This window comes from Rhinatrema bivittatum, chromosome 6 (genome assembly GCF_901001135.1).
Source record: "Rhinatrema bivittatum chromosome 6, aRhiBiv1.1, whole genome shotgun sequence".
Lineage (NCBI taxonomy): Eukaryota > Metazoa > Chordata > Amphibia > Gymnophiona > Rhinatrematidae > Rhinatrema > Rhinatrema bivittatum.
In genome coordinates, this window is record NC_042620.1 from 180,662,101 (window position 1) to 180,681,255 (window position 19,155).

The following is a 19,155-nucleotide window of genomic DNA, read 5'->3' on the forward strand; positions in this document are numbered from 1 at the left end:
AGTTGAACCTGCGCAAACCTTACAGAACACTAGACGGAGGGACAACGCCTTCATTGAATTATTAACACCCTCTGATGCTGGAAAACTGTCTCTATGGTGACGCAAAGAACAACACCTACAGGCCTGACAATAAAGATGCACGGAAAAGATGGCAGTCCGAGTCTGATTCCGATCTGACAGGGCTCTTCTCATCATGGCCCCAAAAGATAGTCTTGCTTTCCCAATTTTTTTTTTTTGTTGATCCAATAAAAGGAATCTTAGCATATAAATAATTTCAGTTTTCTCCAGGACCAATAAGGCAACTTCAACTCTGCAGTTCTCCCTAGCCATAAACTGTCATTCGTATCGGGCCTGGCCCACAAACAGGCCACAATCTCACTATTTATTTGCTTTTTAAAGCAATTACATAGGTTCCCCCCCCACCCCCGATATTAAACAAAGGAACCAAACCAAAATGGTCGGCGCTCGGCATCACCCAGCACAATCTGCGCTATCATCCCACAACGCCTCTAACTCTTGGGAAACTGAGGTGCTTGTTTTAAGGTCAAGGAAAACGAGGATGGCGCAATGGTCCGGGCCGCTTACCAGAGACAGAGGAAAGTGAGAAGTTGGACAGGGGGAGACGATTTGTTCTGCTAACTGTTAGCACATAAAGCCTTACATATGCCGTCCACTGGTATTTAGCTATCGGATTTTTTTCACCGCTTTCTGAGCATTAGGGCTTTTAGCTTGTGACGCAAGAGTTATGTGGATGTTGGTTCTCGACGCGTCTCTCTCCCTCCCCCCCCGCGTGCCGGGTGGACTCTCCCGGCGTGTTTATGCTGGTGGTGACGCGACCCGTGACGCATACACTTTCCGCCTCTTTGCTCTCTCGCGCTCTGCCTGCAGCTGGAGGTTTTGGTTGCTCGTGCTTGGCTTTGTCTGTTTCTGGCCTGTTTACTCGCTGCCTGAAGTTAGGTAAGGAGCCAGGGCGGGGGACAGCGGCCGGGTGCTGTTGGTGCGGAAAGCCGGGGCAAGGGAGGGAATGAGGGGGCCTAGCCGGCTGCCCGACCGCACGCCGCTCGTCTTTGACCCAATAATGGAGAGTAAGTGAGAGGAGCCCCGGCCTGCCGGTTAGCGCTGCTCTAGCGACTGGTTTCCCCCCCGGGCCTGAAACTGTTGGGTTTTGGTTTGGACTTCAGAGGCGGAAGAGCGAGTTACCCTTCTATTGTAAGCTCTCCGGGAGCAGGGTGGAGGATGAAGGTTATTTGCTGTCGCTCGCTCGCTGAAACGAGGCTTGGGGGGGGGGGGAGGATTCAGCAGCGATATAAAAGTATGGATGATTATCGCGATAGACACTGATAGGGTGACTGTCCCATGCTTGGAGCTTTTCGCCTGTCTATTGTCTGGGCCAAGAAAAAGCAGTTTACTACTTCCTTAAACTGGGGCCGAATGGCATTCGGTGTTGAGGGTTGGTGCGAGTGCCGTTTTACCCAGTAAGTAAGGCCTGGTATAAACGATGGCGTGACCTGCTGTGACGGAGGATTTCTCCAGCACGGGTCCACTTTGGATCTTGTGTGGTGGGGGACTGAATAGTTTCAATTTCGATTGGGGATTGTTAAATTGAGTGATGTAGTAACTAAATGATTTTTCCTATTTTGTGTCCGTGGAGAAAATCCTTATTGTATAGGCCCGAAATCGTATATTACAATCTTTGCTGCTATCCTCTGATATTAAGCTGCTGAAGTCGTAGTACACACCTGTGTTAAAAAAAAAAAAAAAAAGTACCAGTAGACCAGCTTGCGTGATCAGAAGCTAGCTGGCTGCGCTGGGTAATGTTTAGGATTAAGTTCGTTAAGGGGTTTTCCCTATGATATGAAAACGTGTGGGATAATATTTGATTTTTCTATACCACCTATAGTAGAAAACTAATCAAATACATGTTTAGAGCAGTATTAATGTCCACTGCCTGCATACATCATCTCGGTGATAGAATAGTGAAGTGAAAAATGGATTTGCAGTAGAGATCGTGAAAAACATACAAATGTTTAAAGTGTTAATATAATTCCAAAGATTAGCTGGAAAGACCCAGAACATGAGATGATGTGAGGTGATAGTATCCCAGTAGAAGACTTGGCCAAAAGAGAAACTAGCTTTGGTCTTGTAGGCAGACTAGCTAATCTATTACTGGAGGGCATAGTAGAGGAAAGGAGAGTGCAGTCCAACCTGATGTGTGTTTAAACAAAATAAAAAACAAGCTCTAGAAACTAGATGAAACAAGGAAGTGGATTATACAAAGAACAGGAGCACCAGATTTGCCAACCTTATTTAAGATGGTGCATTACAGCTTTTAAGTTTTTTATTGATTAGTCATTAATATGCTTAACTTTAGAACCTGAAATACCAAGAGTTATCAGTACAATTACCTGGTTAAATTGCTTAACGTTTGTAACTAGTCTTGTAAGGCATGAGTTTGTATAGATAACATCAAGAAGGAAAAAGTCAACTGAACCAGAATAATTTTCCCACTTTCTTTATGGGTTTTAAATGTTATTAAAATGTTTAATTCATAATGTTTGCACAGTTTGTAAACAGAATTGCACCAGATGAATTGTAAATGTCTAAAATAATGATCTTGTCACTTTTGTAAATAAGGTACACTTTTTTTTTTCTGGACTAGATGGATGACTACAGATCTTTGGTTATATTGTTGATGGGATTCACCACTTGTCCAATACACTCCTCACCCATTTAAAACAATTTTTTGAGATGAGCAAGTTTTTTTTTTTTTATATCACTGGATTTTTTTTTTTCGCATCCACTTATATTGTGTGTGTGTGTGTGTGTGTGTATATATATATATATATATATATATATATATATATATATATATATAAATATAATAGAGCCCTCTGTTTGTTTTGATGTTTAATTAGTAGAGATGTGAATCGGAACCAGAATCGGATCCGATTTCAGTTCCGATTCACATCTCTATTAATTAGTTGCCAATTACTGAATGGATTATACATGCTTTAGAGTAGACAGTAATGTGGTTTAATGAAATGAGTACCACTGCTTGATTTTCATACTTATCAATGTTTGGGCTAGGACAACACTGGCATGGAGTTGCACATCTTAATTTGTGCATGCCAAGGTAAAATCTTGATGCATAGAATAGAGTCCAGGGGATATGATGTAACCAGAGGCCTGTAAACCACACCACTTTACATTGGCATGGTCTATGGGAATCTGACTGGCATCCAAAAGTTGGGAAGGAAGGGAGAGGTGTTGTCAGATTTTAATCTGTTGGTTGTGGATTGGAATATCCTTGCTGCAGAATCTATAAGAAGTAGAGAGATTACGAATGCCCTTTAAGGGGCTCTGCTCAAACAAATGGTGATGGAACTTGCGAGAGGGAAGAGCAATACTGAACTTGGTACTTACAAATGGAGGTTGTATCTCTATTGTCAGGTAGGTGCCCACGTGAACACAAGTGATTATCAGTCAGTATGGTTTGATATAGTGCCTGAGACAGAAGTCCCACAAAGATCAAATTCCTGGATTTCAAACTTTTTTTTTTTTAGTAAAATGGAGATGTACTTTGAGGAGGAGCTTAGAATTCTGGAAGAATGGGCCAAATTAAACGGAGTGATAATGTCAAACTTCTATTTACTTTTTCTTAAGACATAGTTTGTTTTTTTTCAGCTGCCTTTTTGGTCAACTAAGGCAAAAAGAGCTGTATTCAAAAAGAGGATGATAGAAAAGAATATCTGAAGTTCAGAGGTGAGGAAAGAAATCAGGTTAGCAAAAGCTCATGTGAAAGAAAAGATTACCAAAAAGGCAAAGCAAGGTAACAAAACATTTTTCAGATATATCAGAAGTAGAAGAATGCCAGAGGTGGTATTGTAAAATTGAAAGGACATGATTAAATACTTCAGTTTGGTGATCGCTAAGATCTTGGAGGACTGCTGCTGGTTCGCAAGAATACCGATGAATGTGAGCTAGATACCATTCCATTTACAGAAGCTAGTAAAACAAAGTGGACAGGCCTTGGGGTTGGGCAAGATATGTTCCAGGATATTAAGAGATGCTGGTGGATCCATTGACCTGTTCAATAGATTATTGGAAACAGGAATAGTGCAAGGTTGGTAAGGATAGTTGTGATCCTGGTTTACAAAAGTGGTAGGAGGCAGGAAACTACAGTTAGGTTTACCTTGGTAGGGAAAGTGAATGCTGAAGCATAGTACAGTGAACTATCTACAATTTGGTGGGCTGTAAGATCCAGGGTTTCATAGTCTTACCAGAGAAAAAAAACCCAATTTGAAATTTTTTTCCCTCTGTTTTATTGGGTGACTAGAGAATTAGATGAAGGACAAGCACTGGGATTTCAGCAAAACGTTTTTTGATAGGTCCTGTATAGGAGGCTCATGAATAAAATGAGTAGGTTAAGGTGGTGAAATGGATTACAAAATAGTTAACTGACAGCATATAATGGTAAATGGAACCTTCTCTGAAGAGATAATTGTGATAGTGTCTCAAGGGTTGGTTTTGGGACCAGTTCTATTCATTATTTTTGTTATTGTGGAGAACTTAGATGGTAGCTCCTCCTTTTTGTGGATGAATTAATATCTGCAACAGAGTGGAGATACTGAAGGAGTACAGAGAATAAAAAGTGTTCTAAGAGTGGTCATAGGTTTGGCAGTTTGCAGTTCTAGGCAGAGAATTCAGAGTCTTGCATTTGGGGTGCAGTAATACCAAAGGATGGTGGGTGAAAGTGATGTGCATGAACTGGGAGAGAAACTTTAGAGTGACACTGAATCTAAAGGTAGCAAAGCAATATCACAAGGTGACGATTAAGGCCAGAGATCCTGGGCTGTAAAGGGAAGCATAACTAGCAGGTTTTTGGTGCAGCCTTACCTGACGTACTATGGTCAGTACTGGAGACTATTTGACAGGATGGAAGTTGTTCAGAGGGAAGCAACTAAAATGGAGTTGCGTCTGCACCGAAAGACTTATGAGATGAGACTGGAAGATCTAGATATGTCTACCCTGGAGGGAAATGAGACACGGAGATGTGATACAGACTCTTTTTTTTAAATATCTGAAAGGTATAAATGCACAAGAATCAAACCTTTTCAGATGTGAAACTCTAAAGAGACCCATGAACAACATCTGAAAATATTTCTTCATGGAAAAGGTAGTGGGTGCATGGAATGTCTTCCTGGAAGAGGCAGTGAAGAAAAGAAGTGTAACGGAATTCAAAAGGATATGGGATAAACAAACAAGCAGATCACTAGTCGCTAGAGGATGGAAATAAATGAGGTAAATTGTAGGTGTAACAATGCATGGGTGTAACCTACACAGATTGGCAGTTATTACTCTAGACTAGATGGACCATTTGGGTCTTCATCTGTGTTATATTATGTTTATATGCTTAAATATAAATGGGGGTTGACTTTAAAATCTGCACGCACATGGATGTGGCTATTTTATAAAACCGTGCACACATGCGAGCTGGATTTTAATGTCCACATGTGCTGGGGGGGGGGGCGCGGAGTTTTAGAAAACAATGTGCGGCGATACGAGTAGGGTTTTCCCATTCCACTCCAATTAAGGAACGGACTGGGAGGGAACTTAACCCTATGTACCCTAGAACCTTTTAGTTTTACTTACCTGCTCCTTCAAGCTGGTGCAAGTTCCGCATACCTGCTGGCTGCCAGCACACATTTCCCCGGGACAGGACCTAATGGCTGCTGTCCCGGCCCACCCCTTAAAGACAGGCCGGTATTTCTGCGCATACTGGGGGATACGCACATGGCTGGGCCATCTTTCAAATCCACTCTGTGCCCGGCCATGCATGTATGCCCCGGCTTTAGCGCGCACGGTACTCTGAAAATTTGGCCGACCAGTGAATAAAAAGTGTGTAGGAACATAGTGTGACAGCTTAAGCAAGTTAATCAGGTCAACCAACAGTCAAATACTCTATCAGAAGAACAGTTTATACAGTAATTCCTGTACTCATTTTGTACTAACCTTCATGAGTGATACCAAAGCACCTCCTTCTCCCTGGTTCTTTCCATCTTCCTCTCCCTTTTTATATAAGCTAAACTTTATATCTGGCAGACCTCAATGCTTTGGGATTAAACTGCAACTGTATGAGGCAGGATACATTGTTACTTAGTACACTATAGGGCTTATGGTATAAAATGACCATTATGATTTCATGCGGCCATACCTCAGTCTTTCCTTATTTATTGAGGCACCAACCAATCCTGGGCAGCTCTAACAGCTTGCCATCAATGTGTTTACAGCTTCATTGCACTTTCAACAAAGATGGGGGGGACATAAGATGATTCAAGACAAGTCATGGTTTTAAAATTTGTCCTTTGTGCCATAGCTGCTTATACAAGCAAAATGTTCTAGGGTTAATGGCTCTTGATAGTGCTCTTGATAGTGCCCCCATCTAATAGGTATTTTGCCTTCAGTCTTGTATACCAAAATCTGTTCACATGAGCATTAAACAGCTTGTATGCAGCAGTGTTTCCTTTCAATAGTTGGCTGAACTAGCCATGCTGTATGGGAGATATCTACATGAACCTCTAGGTGGAGCTTCTTCAGGAAAATTCAGTTTTAACCCTGCAGCTGCATGATCCCCTTCCCGTGCAAATCAGAACCCCCTCCTGAGTGTTTTTTTTTCCCACGTGCCATCTGCGCATGGAGTTCTCTTCAGCATTAGTGTTTGGGGTTTTGTTTTGTTTTTTTTCAATTTTTACTTCAGTTTTACTGCCTTCATGGCACCTAAACCCTCTGGCTTTAAATACTGCCAGTGTGGGAAAGTTATGTCCCTCACGGATGGGCATAACTATTGTTACTTATGTCTGGGGCCAGACCATGACCTGTCCACTTGCCAGGACTGTGGTCAAATATTCCCCCAGGCTCAAAGACAGTGCACTGAGAAGATCGCGTGCCTCTGGGCCAAATCGGGCTCCTATGCCCCAATGCCAGATCATTCCATCCACTCTTTGCCCAGACCACTCCGTTGGTGTCGGGAGATGCGGCCCAAAAGATCATTACGAGCGGACTTGTCCCGGCCTCCCCCTTTTGACACAAGTCCTCTCATGCCAAGGAGTCTGCATCCGGTGCAGATCGATCCGGCATGCCACCCAGCTTGGAATGCCGACGCAACTGCTCAACGCAGCCCAAATGCACACGAATCACTCTAAAGGGCCGTCATACTCCGCTTGACTGATTTGACGTGGTCACCATCTGGAAAATCACCGAAACCCCCCTCCCCCCCCCCCCCCCCCCCCCAGTTCTTCCCTATCTCTAGAAGCTCATCGGGGGGGGGGGCTTGAGCATAGTCTATTCAGGAATATCCTCAGTTTCTAACAGCCTGTCACCTCGACTGCAGGAGCTTCTGATGAAAAGACTCAGTCCTTCCCCCCATTATACCACTGTCCAACCAAGGTGGGTGAATGGCCCAGGAGGACATCTTAAGGGCAGCACTGCCTTCATGACCCAGGTCACTTAGCCTCCAGATTGCGAAGACCCACCAGACCGGAAGCCTTGCCTCAAGCTAGGTTCCATTTCTGAGGCCCTATCTGCCACCTTCACTGATCTGGAATCAAAGGTCTCAGGAATGATGCCTCCAGCCCCCTCCCTACAGACTTCCTCTCCTGACTCGACCCCCGGGGCCTCATTGACCCAATATACTTTAATAATATTGTGTACATTTGTGAATCGCTAGACCTTTTTTGTGATAGGCGATAAATTTTAATAAAAATGAAATTAAATAAATCCCCGGCCTCTCCAGAGTCACAAAGCTTGGACTTGCCTATTTCTCCACCACCTTTCCCGGGATCCTCCATGGGCATGCCGTGAGACCCATCAGAGGAACCTTACTCACCGCCCAAGGACCTTTCATACGCAAAGTTCGAGAAGGTGGAGACAGGAAAGGTCCCAGACCCTAGATCCAGAGGTACTAAGGATCTGAACAGACAGCGCTTCCACTACACTCTGTTCTAGACACAGTGTTGCATAAGATGTGGGAGTCTCCTTTCTCTAACCTACCTGCCTCCCGCAAAACTGTTGTAAAATTTCGTATGGGGAACTCAACGGTATATTCCACGGTCCAGTTACCACACACATCTATAGTAGTTGAGTCAGCTATGCAGAAAGCAATGAAAACCTGCCTGCACTCCATGCCCCCAGGTAAGGACAACCAATACCTAATTTTGGACGAAAAACCTACCACGCCACGATGTTGTCCTCAAATTCAACACAATCAATTCTATATTACACAATACCTCTACAAATGCCTGCAAGCCTTAAAACCCACTTGCCTTTCTGCTTCTGCTCAGGGTTCCTTGCCCCAACCATTCCTTGATATGGAGGAAGGCTTGCGCCATCTACTCAGAACAATTTGAGGCTTTTAAGACATCAGTTCGCACTTTGGCCACAGCCATCGGAGCAAGTCGCCTGGCATGTTGAGAGCCAGTGCCATACATGAGGCTGTACAGGAAAAATTTGCTGACTTACCATGTCAAATTTGGCAAAACTGTCTCTTGTCTTAAAGAACAAAATGTCAACCATGCTCTCCTTGACTTCACCCAGGGATCAGTTATCAGCCTCTAGAAGGTTCTATCCCTCTTACTGCAGACTCCTGTTCCATAGGAGGCAATACAGACAGACATTCCATACCAACCTCAGCCTTATACTCAACCACAACTCCCTCATTCACGCTCTCATCAGCAACGGCAACTGAGACAAATCTCAACTGCCTCACAGAAACCAACTCAAATTTTTTAAATTTTGCCAAGCTAATGCATTTATATAGAGGGCCGGCTGACTCAATTCTATGCCACCTGGGAATTGATCATGACTGATTTGGGTTCTAGACATAATTTGGGAGGGGTACCATTTAAACTTAAGAGTTCTCCCCCTCTTCGAAAACGTCTGCTGAAACATCACTCTTGCAGAGTGAGGTATCCACTCTCCTGCGTCAACGATCCATCCAAGTAATAACCGCAGCACAAAGAAAGCCAGGGGTTTTACTCCCAATGCTTCCTCATCCCCAAGAAATCAGGGGGACTCCAACTGATTAGAAGCCCTCAACAGATGCATTCGGAGAAGTTCAAAATGATCTCTCTGAGGTCCATCCTAACCCTGCTACAACCCAATGACTGGATGTGCTCGACTGACCTTAAGGATGCTTACTCACATATACTTGGCGTTAACTGTTTCCAGATGCAGGGGGGCACTATCAATACAAAGTACTCCCTTTTGGTCTCTCTTCAGCCCCAAGAGTTTTCACCAGTTGCTTAGCAGTGGCTCATATTAGACAGGGTGTCCAGCTCTTCTCCTACCTGGACGACTGACTTCTGGTAGCCTCAGATGCGGACAGTCTGCGCACAGTCATAGCCCCATCAGCTGCCTGTGCAACCTGGGGTTTCTGATCAATTACAAGAAATCCCACCTCCAGCCCAATTCATTGGGGCACAGATCAATACAGTCAAGGGACAAGCCTACCTTCCACAGGACAGAGCCCGCACCATCCTTTCTCTGTGCTGAAAATAGGTGAGCATTCGTCAACCCCCCCTGCATGGCAAGTCCTCACCCTCCTTTGACCATATGGCAGTTGCCATTCATGTAGTACCCCACATGAGGTTGCACATACGCTGCTTGCAGTGGGGCCTCAAGTGCTAGTGATCTCAATTTCTGTAGCCGCTGACGGACAAGGGTGTCAATTACAGCAGCTATGACCAAGGATATAAGTTGATGGCTTTCCCCATTAAATCTCACCAGAGGGACACTTTCGTTCCCTTCCATATAAACTAGTACTCACCACAGATGCTTCCAGGAAGGGCTGGGGGGCCCACCTAGATGATCTCTAGATTAAAGGCCTATGGTACCCGGAGGAAACCCACTGTCAAACTTGCTGGAACTCTGGGCGATCTGGAACGCTCTACAGATCTTCTTCTCTCCAAATTGAAGGAAAACGTCTGTTTCCTAGCGTGTAGCAGATGGACTGAGGACCAATGGGTATTGTGTGCTCCTGATAGCAGTTGGAGATGGAGTCAGATTTCAATCTGTCGTCAGCACTAGTACATATACCCCTGCAGGAAGCTCTGCTCTTCAGTATTTCTCCATAGCAGTTCGGGACTCTATCCACGCTTGCACAGCGTTAGAGTATTCTAACCGAAGAAATCTTACCTTTACAGATGAGCCCCGCTCTCCTGCAGTGATACCTACGGGTCCCTCCCCCAGTTGAGAATTCCTGAGGTGATTTCTGCGATCCCTCCGAGGTAGGCCTCGGTCCGGCAGCCGGTTCCTGGCATGGATTTAGCCCCCGGCAACGGGTGTGGCTGAGAGGCAGCGGGTGCAACTCCCCCCCCCCCCCCCCCCCCTCACCCGCAACCGGAGACTGCCCAGAACGACAAGGTAAGGTAGAAAACTTCCTAAAAGTCTCAGAGGCTTGAATAGGCACACAGATCGCCAGCCAGCGTCAGTGCTACTGGGTTGATCAGCCCTATCCGGGCTAGACCCCGATCCGACACGAGGATCCTCCCACGTGGAGCCCCACCGAGATGGTCGCCGTTGCCATTTTCAGTTGATCGTCGTCCTGTCTGCCAATTCGAACAGTGCACACAATCACTGGTGCGCGCATAAGTGCCAGGCGCACAGCCACATGCTCAACAGTGCCGGTGCATAAGTAAACCCCATGCGCACAGCGGCGTGCGCATCTTATTGAGCGTGCATCCGGAGCACATAACTAAGCCTCCCTGTGTACACTTAAGAACATAAGAAATTGCCATGCTGGATCAGACCAAGGGTCCATCAAGCCCAGCAACCTGTTTCCAACAGAGGCTGAACCTGGCAATTACCCAAACACTAAGAAGATCCCATGCTTCTGATGCAGTTAATAGCAGTGGCTATTCCCTAAGTCAACTTGATTGATAGCCGTTAATGGACTTCTCCTCCAAGAACTTATCCAAACCTTTTTTGAACCCAGCTACACTAACTGCACTAACCACATCCTCTGGCAACAAATTCCAGAGCTTTATTGTGTGTTGAGTGAAAGAATTTTCTCTGATTAGTCTTAAATGTGCTACTTGCTTACTTCATGGAATGCCCCTAGTCCTTCTATTTTTCAAGAGTGTAAATAAGAGTCAATCTACTCATTCAAGACCTCTATCGTATCCCCATCAGCCGTCTCTTCTCCAAGCTGAACAGCCCTAACCTCTTCAGCCTTTCCTCATAGGGGAGCTGTTCCATCCCCTTTATCATTTTGGTTGCCCTTCTCTGTACTTTCTCCATCGCAACTATATCTCTTTTGAAATGCGGCGACCAGAATTGTACACGGTATTCAAGGTGCAGTCTCACCATGGAGCGATAGAGGCATTATGACATTTTCTGTTTTATTAAGCATTCCCTTCCTAATAATAGTTCCTAACATTCTGTTTTGCTTTTTTGACTGCTGCAGCACACTGAGCTGACTATTTTAAAGTATTATCCACTATGATACCTAGATCTTTTTCCTGGGTCGTAGCTCCTAATATGGAATCTAACATCGTGTAACTACAGCAAGGGTTATTTTTCCCTGTATGCAACACCTTGCACTTGTCCACATTAAATTTCATCTGCCATTTGGATGCCCAATCTTCCAGTCTTGCAAGGTCCTCCTGTATTTTATCTTTCCAAAGAAAGAGGGTATGTTCCGGCCCATCCTGGACCTCAAGTCCGCCAACCGCCTCCTGAGAGTACCTCGCTTCCACATGGAAACCCTACACTCTGTCATAAGGGCGATACAACCGGGAGAATTTCTCACATCCCTGGATCTGTCAGAGGCCTACCTGCACATCCCGGACCATCACGAGCATCAGTGTGTTTTACATTTTGTGATCCTGGACCACCACTACCAGTTCCGGGCACTACCCTTCAGGTTAGCCACAACACCCCGAGCGATCACCAAGATCATGGTTGTAGTGGCGGCGACATTGAGGAAAGAAGGAATCCTTGTACACCCATATCTGGACAATTGGCTGATCAGGGCAAAATCCCCAGAGGAAAGTCATCAGGCGACCACTTCAGAGTCAAAACTCTACTGGAGAACCTCAGGTGGGTGGTCAACACAAAAAAGAGCTGTCTGCAGCCCTCCCAGTCTCTGGAACACCTGGGAATCTGGTTCGACACCAGACAAGACAAGGTCATTCTGACTCCTACAAGGAGAACAAAACTGATGAACAAATTGCAAAACCTGTTAAGCAGTCTTCGCCCCAAGTGTGGGACTACCTCCATGTCCTGTCTTATGAGGCCCCTGAGGCAGAGTGTTGCCCCATTTGGGGCTGCCTCAGGGGCTGTGTAGCGTTGTTCTCTTTATATATTTCAGAAACTCTCTTAGGTTTAGTGCACCAAATATCTTAATAGTCTGGTAGTTTTAGTATTGATGTAGTTACATGTAGTCTCCACTCAAATACTCTGCCTGAGTCGGGCATCTATATGAACTTGTCTCCATTCAAATAAAGTTTGCACTTGGACTACCTTGGCGTCTAATCTACATTGCTGCCCTCGGTCTTATGACATCCACACTGAAAGTGGTCCCATGGACAAGAGCTCACATGTGACATCCCCCCCCCGCGCTTCCTACTGTCAGGATAGAATCAGCTCCCGGAAGAAGTTCGAACCCAGCTACAATGGTGACTAAAAGACACCATCTGAGCAAGGGAATAAGGCTATCCCCGCCGACCTGGATCCTGTTCACAGATGCGAGCCTACGAGGGTGGGGAGCCCACTGCCAGGAAATGACAGCTCAGGAGCAGTGGGACAATGAAGAGTCAGGATGGAACATCTACAGACTGGAAGCACGGGCAGTCGGGCTAGCCTGCCTCAGTTCAGTCACAGACTCCGAGTCGAATTGGTCAGTGTCTTGTCAGACAATACCACAGCAGTGGCCTACATCAACTGCCAGGGAGGAACCAGAAGCCAACAGGTATCCCTGGAAATAGATCCTCTAATGGCATGGGCGGAATGAAACCTACAAGATATCTCAGCCGCCCACTTTGCGGGAAAAGACAACATCACTGCAGATTACCTAAGCAGAGAAAGTCTAGACCCAGGGGAATGGAGGCTGTCGCACACAGCCTTCCAGTTGATAGAAAACCGCTGGGGAACACCAGCCATGAACCTCCTGGCAAGCCGGTCAAACACCCAAGTTCCCAAATTCAGTCTCAGACGGGAACCACAATCCCAAGGGGTTGATGCTCTCGTCCAGACCTGGACACAGGAAATCCTGCTATACACCTTCCCACCATGGCCGCTACTGGGCGGAATTATCCGTAAGAGAGAACACCACAGGTGACCAGTACTTCTAGTGGCCCCGGACTGGCCATGCAGACATGCGAAGACTACTGACATGGAGCCCTCTCCCTCGTCACAGGGATCTTCTCCAACAAGGTCCGATCCTCCACGAAGACCAAACTCTCTATTCTCTCTTACGGTCTGGCCATTGAGAGGACACACCTGAGGAAGAGCTGATACTGGGAGCGGTGATTGACACTCTGCTCTGAGCACGCAAGTTTTCCACGTCTCTAACCTATATTCGAAGCCTGGCGTGAAGACCGCAACCTCCTCCTGCGGACTGTCAAAATTCCTACAGAACGGCTTACAGAAGGGGTTGTCTCTCAACTCCATCAAGGGCAGGTGGCCGCCTTGGCCTGCTACAGAGCCAAGGTGGGGGGCAGCAGCCTAGCCTCTCATCCGATGTCTCCCGCTTCCTGAAAGGGGTCAAACAGAATCAACCACCCCTGAAATGGCTGAGATTCCTTATGGAATCTCAATCTAGTCCTAGACTTCCTAGCAGGAGCCTCCTTCAGACCCACCCGCGGTCTGTCCCTCTGACTACTAACATTGAAGACTGCATTTCTAGTGGCAGTCTGTTCGGCCCGTCGCATCTCCAAGCTTCAAGCCCTGTCCTGTCAAGAACCCTTCCTCAGGTTCACACCGGGATCCATACAGCTATGCATGGTCCCCCTCCTTCCTCCCAAAAGTGGTTTCTCACGTCCATCTAAATCAAACCATCTCGCTGCCATTGCCAGACGAGCATAAGGACTCGGAAGAATCTCGCCACCTTCGCCATCTTAAGGTAGGCAGACTCCTAGTCCGATATCTCGAAAGGTCGGAATCTGTACAAAAGACTGACCACCTCTTCATCTTTCACAGCGAGAAGAAACAAGAGGAAGCGGCCTCAGGGCAACTATATAGCCCGCTGGATCAAAGAAGTAAACAAAGCAGCCTATGTAGAGACAGGCAAGCCTCCACCTCTACAAGTCAAGGCCCATCCACTAGAGCCCAGGCAGTGTCCTGGGCAGAAACAAAGATGCTAACACCTGCCGAGATCTGTCGGGCGGCGACATGGTCCTCTATTCATACCTTCTCTAGGTTCTACCGCCTGGATGTTCAGGCTCAGGAGGACACAGCATTCGCAAGGATAACACTAAGTGGACCACGGGCAGCCTCCCACCCGGTTCGGGAGTAGCTTTTGTACATCCCATTGGTCCTAAGTTCATCTGCTACATGCTTGGAAATGGAGAAATTACTTACCTGATAATTTCGTTTTCCTTAGTGTAGACAGATGGACTCAGCATCCCAACCTCGGAAACCTCGGGTGACAATTCCCCGAGAGTAAGACAAACACGGGTAAGCAAAGCTTCCCTCTAATTAGGACACCCATACCTACCGGGTGTCGGCGTTTCTCGGTTGAAGTGCACTGGCGGTTTCCAGCTATATCCACATCAACCAGTTCAGTTCAACTTAATCAAGTTAATCAAGTTGTTCAGTCACACATATATCTACAATTGCTTTTCGACAAGAATACTGAGCAGAACTTCCTGCAGGTCAGATTGAAATCTGATCTGTCTCCAACTGCTATCAGGAGCACACTATACCCATTGGTCCTAAGTCCATCTGTCTACACTAAAGAAAACTAAATTATCAGGTAAGTAATTTCTCCATTAATGTAAACCTGGATTTGTGGCACCATTTTAAATCAAAAACTTCTTATGGTGTGCTTTTGTTAATATTGCTTCCATGAACTTTTATATTATCTCCTTTTATAGTACAACACCTTATTCCCACTTCCCCTGTAGGTACTACTGATTGGAAGCCTAATTTATTGTGAAATATCAATTGATCAGATACCTGCATTCACTCAACTGAACAGTCCAAACTGACCTAATTCTCAGACATGTTTTTAAAAAACATAATTTTAATACAAGGGAACATGTTTAGTGCCCCTCTAAAATAGTGGTGTTTTTTGTGCAGTTGGCTACTGCAAAAGAACATGAAAGGGGCTGGCTTAGTGGCGGTGCTGCATATTATCATGCGGAAGGACCTGGATTTGATTCACTGCTCAGGTCTTCCACTAGTATTTGCTACTTGGGAAATATAGGAGAAGGGAGTCATTGCAATGATAACTGACACCAATGACCGGATTCAGGGCAGATGACAGACTAAGATTCTGGAAGAAGTCCTGGTGCAAGACTGACCCTGACACCGCCTCCTTCCCCTCACCACACAGACACACACACACAGATGTACTCCCCAGCTGAGGATCATTGTGTAATAACTGGACAAAAGGAAGTTGGGAGAAGATGTAAAATGGGGAGGGGGGGTATCCCCATGTAGTTGCAAATTAAAGTTCATGGGGCCAGACAAGCTCTAGTTACTTTCACTTTTGTTCTTTTTTTTTTTTTTTTTTTTTTGAGGCAAGTTAGAGGGAAAACACTTTATTTTCTTGCTTGTAGCAGATGGACTCAGGACCAATGAGTATAGTGTACTCCTGTTAGCAGTTGGAGACGGATCAGATTTCAATCTGACGTCAGCCCCTAGTACATATACCCCTGCAGGAAGTGCAGCTCTTCAGTATTTTTCTCCATAGCAGTTAGGGACTATCTGCACGCTCTCGCAGCGTTAGAACCAATTCAACGAAGAGAACCCAAATTTGGAGAGAAACCTACCTGAAGATGAGCCCCGCTCTCCTGTGGTGATACCCTCGGGTCCCTCCCCCAGTTGAGATTTCCCGAGGTGAGCCTCAGTCCAGCGGCCGATTCGCGGCGAGGACCTAGCCCCCGATCCCAGGCGCAGCTGAGAGGCAGTGGGTGCACCCTCAAGCAAGGCGGTGAAGGTATTTGCCCTCTCCCCCGCAGCCGGAGACCGCCCGGAACGAAACTGAGAAGCGCCGAAGACAAGGTAAGGTAGAAATCTTCAGCGTTGACTCCAGTCTGAGGAGTTGCACAGGTCGCCGGCAGGGACCAGTGCCACCGGGTTGACCTGCCCTAGCAGGGCCAGGCCCCAGTTAGTTCCAAGGGTCTATCCACGTAGAGACCCTCAGAGGTGGTTGCCGTATTGCCCGCGTGGTTGCCGTCGCCATCTTGGCCCTATTCGCCGCTCCGTTCGGCTCGATCCAGGCGCACAAGACTACTTAGGCGCACAAATTAAAGGTGCGCATAAAGTTACGTGCATATAATCCTTGTGCGCATAAGTTACATGCACAAGGACCGTGTGCACAAGATATATGCACATCGCACGCTTACTGGCCTGAGCGTATACCCACTACTTGGACTCACAACTGCGCGCACCACCCACACGCACATCTTAGACGCGCCAGAGCACATAAGGGTTTATGCGCCGACAACCATGGCACCACCAGAAAAGGAGATAAAAGCTCAAGGCCTCTGCCCCGCATGCCATCTCAGAGCCGTACAAAGCGAGGAGGCCAACTCCTGTGCACCCACTGCGAGGAGGCCTTGGGAGATCCAGCCCAGGGCGAGTCCCACCCAGGGCAAAGTAATAGCTCCTCAGTGGGTACCCTGGACCTAGCAAATCCCAGTGAGACACCCCCGCAGATGGGGACCTCCAGGGACCCAACGCCCCTTAGCTTGGATCCAGCGGCTATCTCATGGGTGGAGTTCTTCAAAGGGCTACACACCTTTGTTCACATACAAACGGAACCTCTGGCTGATCAGCCACATATTCCGCCAGAAGACCTTTATGCCCCAGGCCCCTCGAGGCCTAGACAAAGGTTTCCACTGCCCAGAAGCCCCACCTATGGGGACACGGACAACTCTGAAGAGGAAGCATTGCCCCTAGAAGAGGGGGAACTCCCCCCGGGACAGAACCTCACCGAACCATGAGACGCTTCTTCACCAAGGACTAGCTCCCTGACCTGGTCACCCACAGCCTGAAGGAGCTCGCTATCCTGGGCCCAGGTGCTTCAGGGGAGCCTAAGCGGAATCCCCTGTTAGAGGGTCTCTGCTAGACCTCCCACCATTTCCCTCTGTTACAAGCCGTCCAGCAGCTAATTGATCTGGAATGGAGCGCTTCAGAGTCCACATTCAAAGGGGGACGAGCTATGGCAGCCATGTTCCCCCTGGACCTGACTGCCAAAGACCTCACATGCCCAAGATTGGATGCCATGGTCTGTGCGGTCTCAAAGCTCACTACTTTCCCAGTGGAGGGAGGAGCAGCGCTCAAAGATGCTCACGACCGGCTTCTGGAATCCATCCTTAAACTGTCTTTTTTTTAACATAGCCACTATGTCCCTACAAATAGCAACCTGCTGCACTGTAGTGACATGTGCCTGCTTATCTCAGACCAGGAGCAACACCCCTAGAGAAGTCATGGAACCAGCAGCATCATTCTTTGCGGACACTGCTTCCGATCTGGTGCGCACAGCAGCCAGAGGAGTGTCATCTGCGGTGGCTGCCAGGAGGCAACTCTGATTCTGAAGCTGGTCAGCCGCATCTTCCAAAACTCGCCTCACAAGGATGTCCTTCAAAGAATCCCTCCTGTTCGGCAGCGAGCTAGAGAAACTGGCCAACAAATGGGGCGAGTCCCCATTGCTGCGCCTACTGGAGGATAGGATGAAGAGAAACCAGCGACACTTCCCCCGGGCCTCCAGGGGCCGAAGTTCAGAGCTTCAATCCATACAGAAGCAACTATCAAGCGCCCCGCCCTACAGGCAGGAACCAGTCCTTTCAGAACAAGCACAATAAGAGGGGATCAAGCTCAGGTACAGGCCCCTGCCGTACCCCCACAATGAGATTCAGCCGACCTGTCCAAGGGGAGAAGCCATAGGGGGCAGACTAGCCCTATTCTACCACAGATGGGTTGAGAACTTCGGACAAGTGGGTCCTAGCCATCATTCAGGAGGGGTACTACCTGGCTTTCCTACGAACCCCTGTGGACAAGTTCGTGGAGTCCCCCTGCCACGACCTCTCTAAGAGGGCGGCAGTGGAAGCTACACTGACCAGACTACTGGCCCTCGAGGCCATAACCCCAGTGCCTCACAAGAAAAATACTGGACATTATTCCATTTTATCGTCCCCAAGAAAGAGGGGACATTCAGACCCATCCTGGACCTCAAGTCTGTCAACTGCCACCTGAGGATCCCCCGCTTCCGCATGGAAACCCTATGCTCCGTAATAAGGGCGATACAACCGGGAGAGATTCTCACATCCCTGGATCTCAGAGGCCTACCTACACATCCCAATTCATCAGGAACACCAGCACTATCTATGCTTCAAAATCCTGGACCATCACTGCCAGTTCTGGGCACTGCCCTTCAGGTTAGCCACAGCACCCAGGATGTTCACCAAGATCATGGTGGTGGTGGCAACACCGAGGAAGGAAGGAATCCTTGGACACCCTTACCTAGACGATTGGCTGATCAGGGTGAAATCCCCAGAGGAAAGCTGCCAAGCAACCAACAGTGTCAAAACTCTACTCTAGAGCCTAGGATGGGTGGTCAACACAAACAAAAGTTGTCTGCAGCCCTCAGTCTCTAGAATACCTAGGGGTCCAGTTCGACACCAAAGAAGACAAGGTCAGCCTGATTCCCACAAGGAGATCAAAACTGTGGAACCAGTTACAAATCCTGCTGAGCGAACCTCGTCCCACAGCATGGGATTACCTGCAAGTCCTCTGATGGCATCCACACTGTAAGTAGTGCCATGGGCAAGAGCTCACATGAGACCCCTGCAGTGCTCACTTCTATCTCTTTGGAATCCACTGTCTCAGAACTAAGCCGTACGTCTATCATTCCCGGGCAGAGTCCAGACCCAGATACGGTGGTGACTACAGGTCAGCCACCTGAGCCGGGGAACAGACTATATTCCCCCA

General features: G+C 47.4%; 1 protein-coding gene across 1 annotated transcript in view; it reads left to right on the top strand.

Annotated features, from left to right (window-relative positions):
- The first annotated feature begins 838 nt into the window (after positions 1–838).
- BZW1 (basic leucine zipper and W2 domains 1) overlaps positions 839–19,155 on the top strand; it is a 105,787-nt gene continuing 87,470 nt past the window's right edge. Inside the window, exon 1 of the mRNA XM_029606218.1 lies at positions 839–957. The gene's annotated coding sequence lies outside the window, so the exon portion shown is untranslated. The remainder of the gene's footprint in view (positions 958–19,155) is intronic.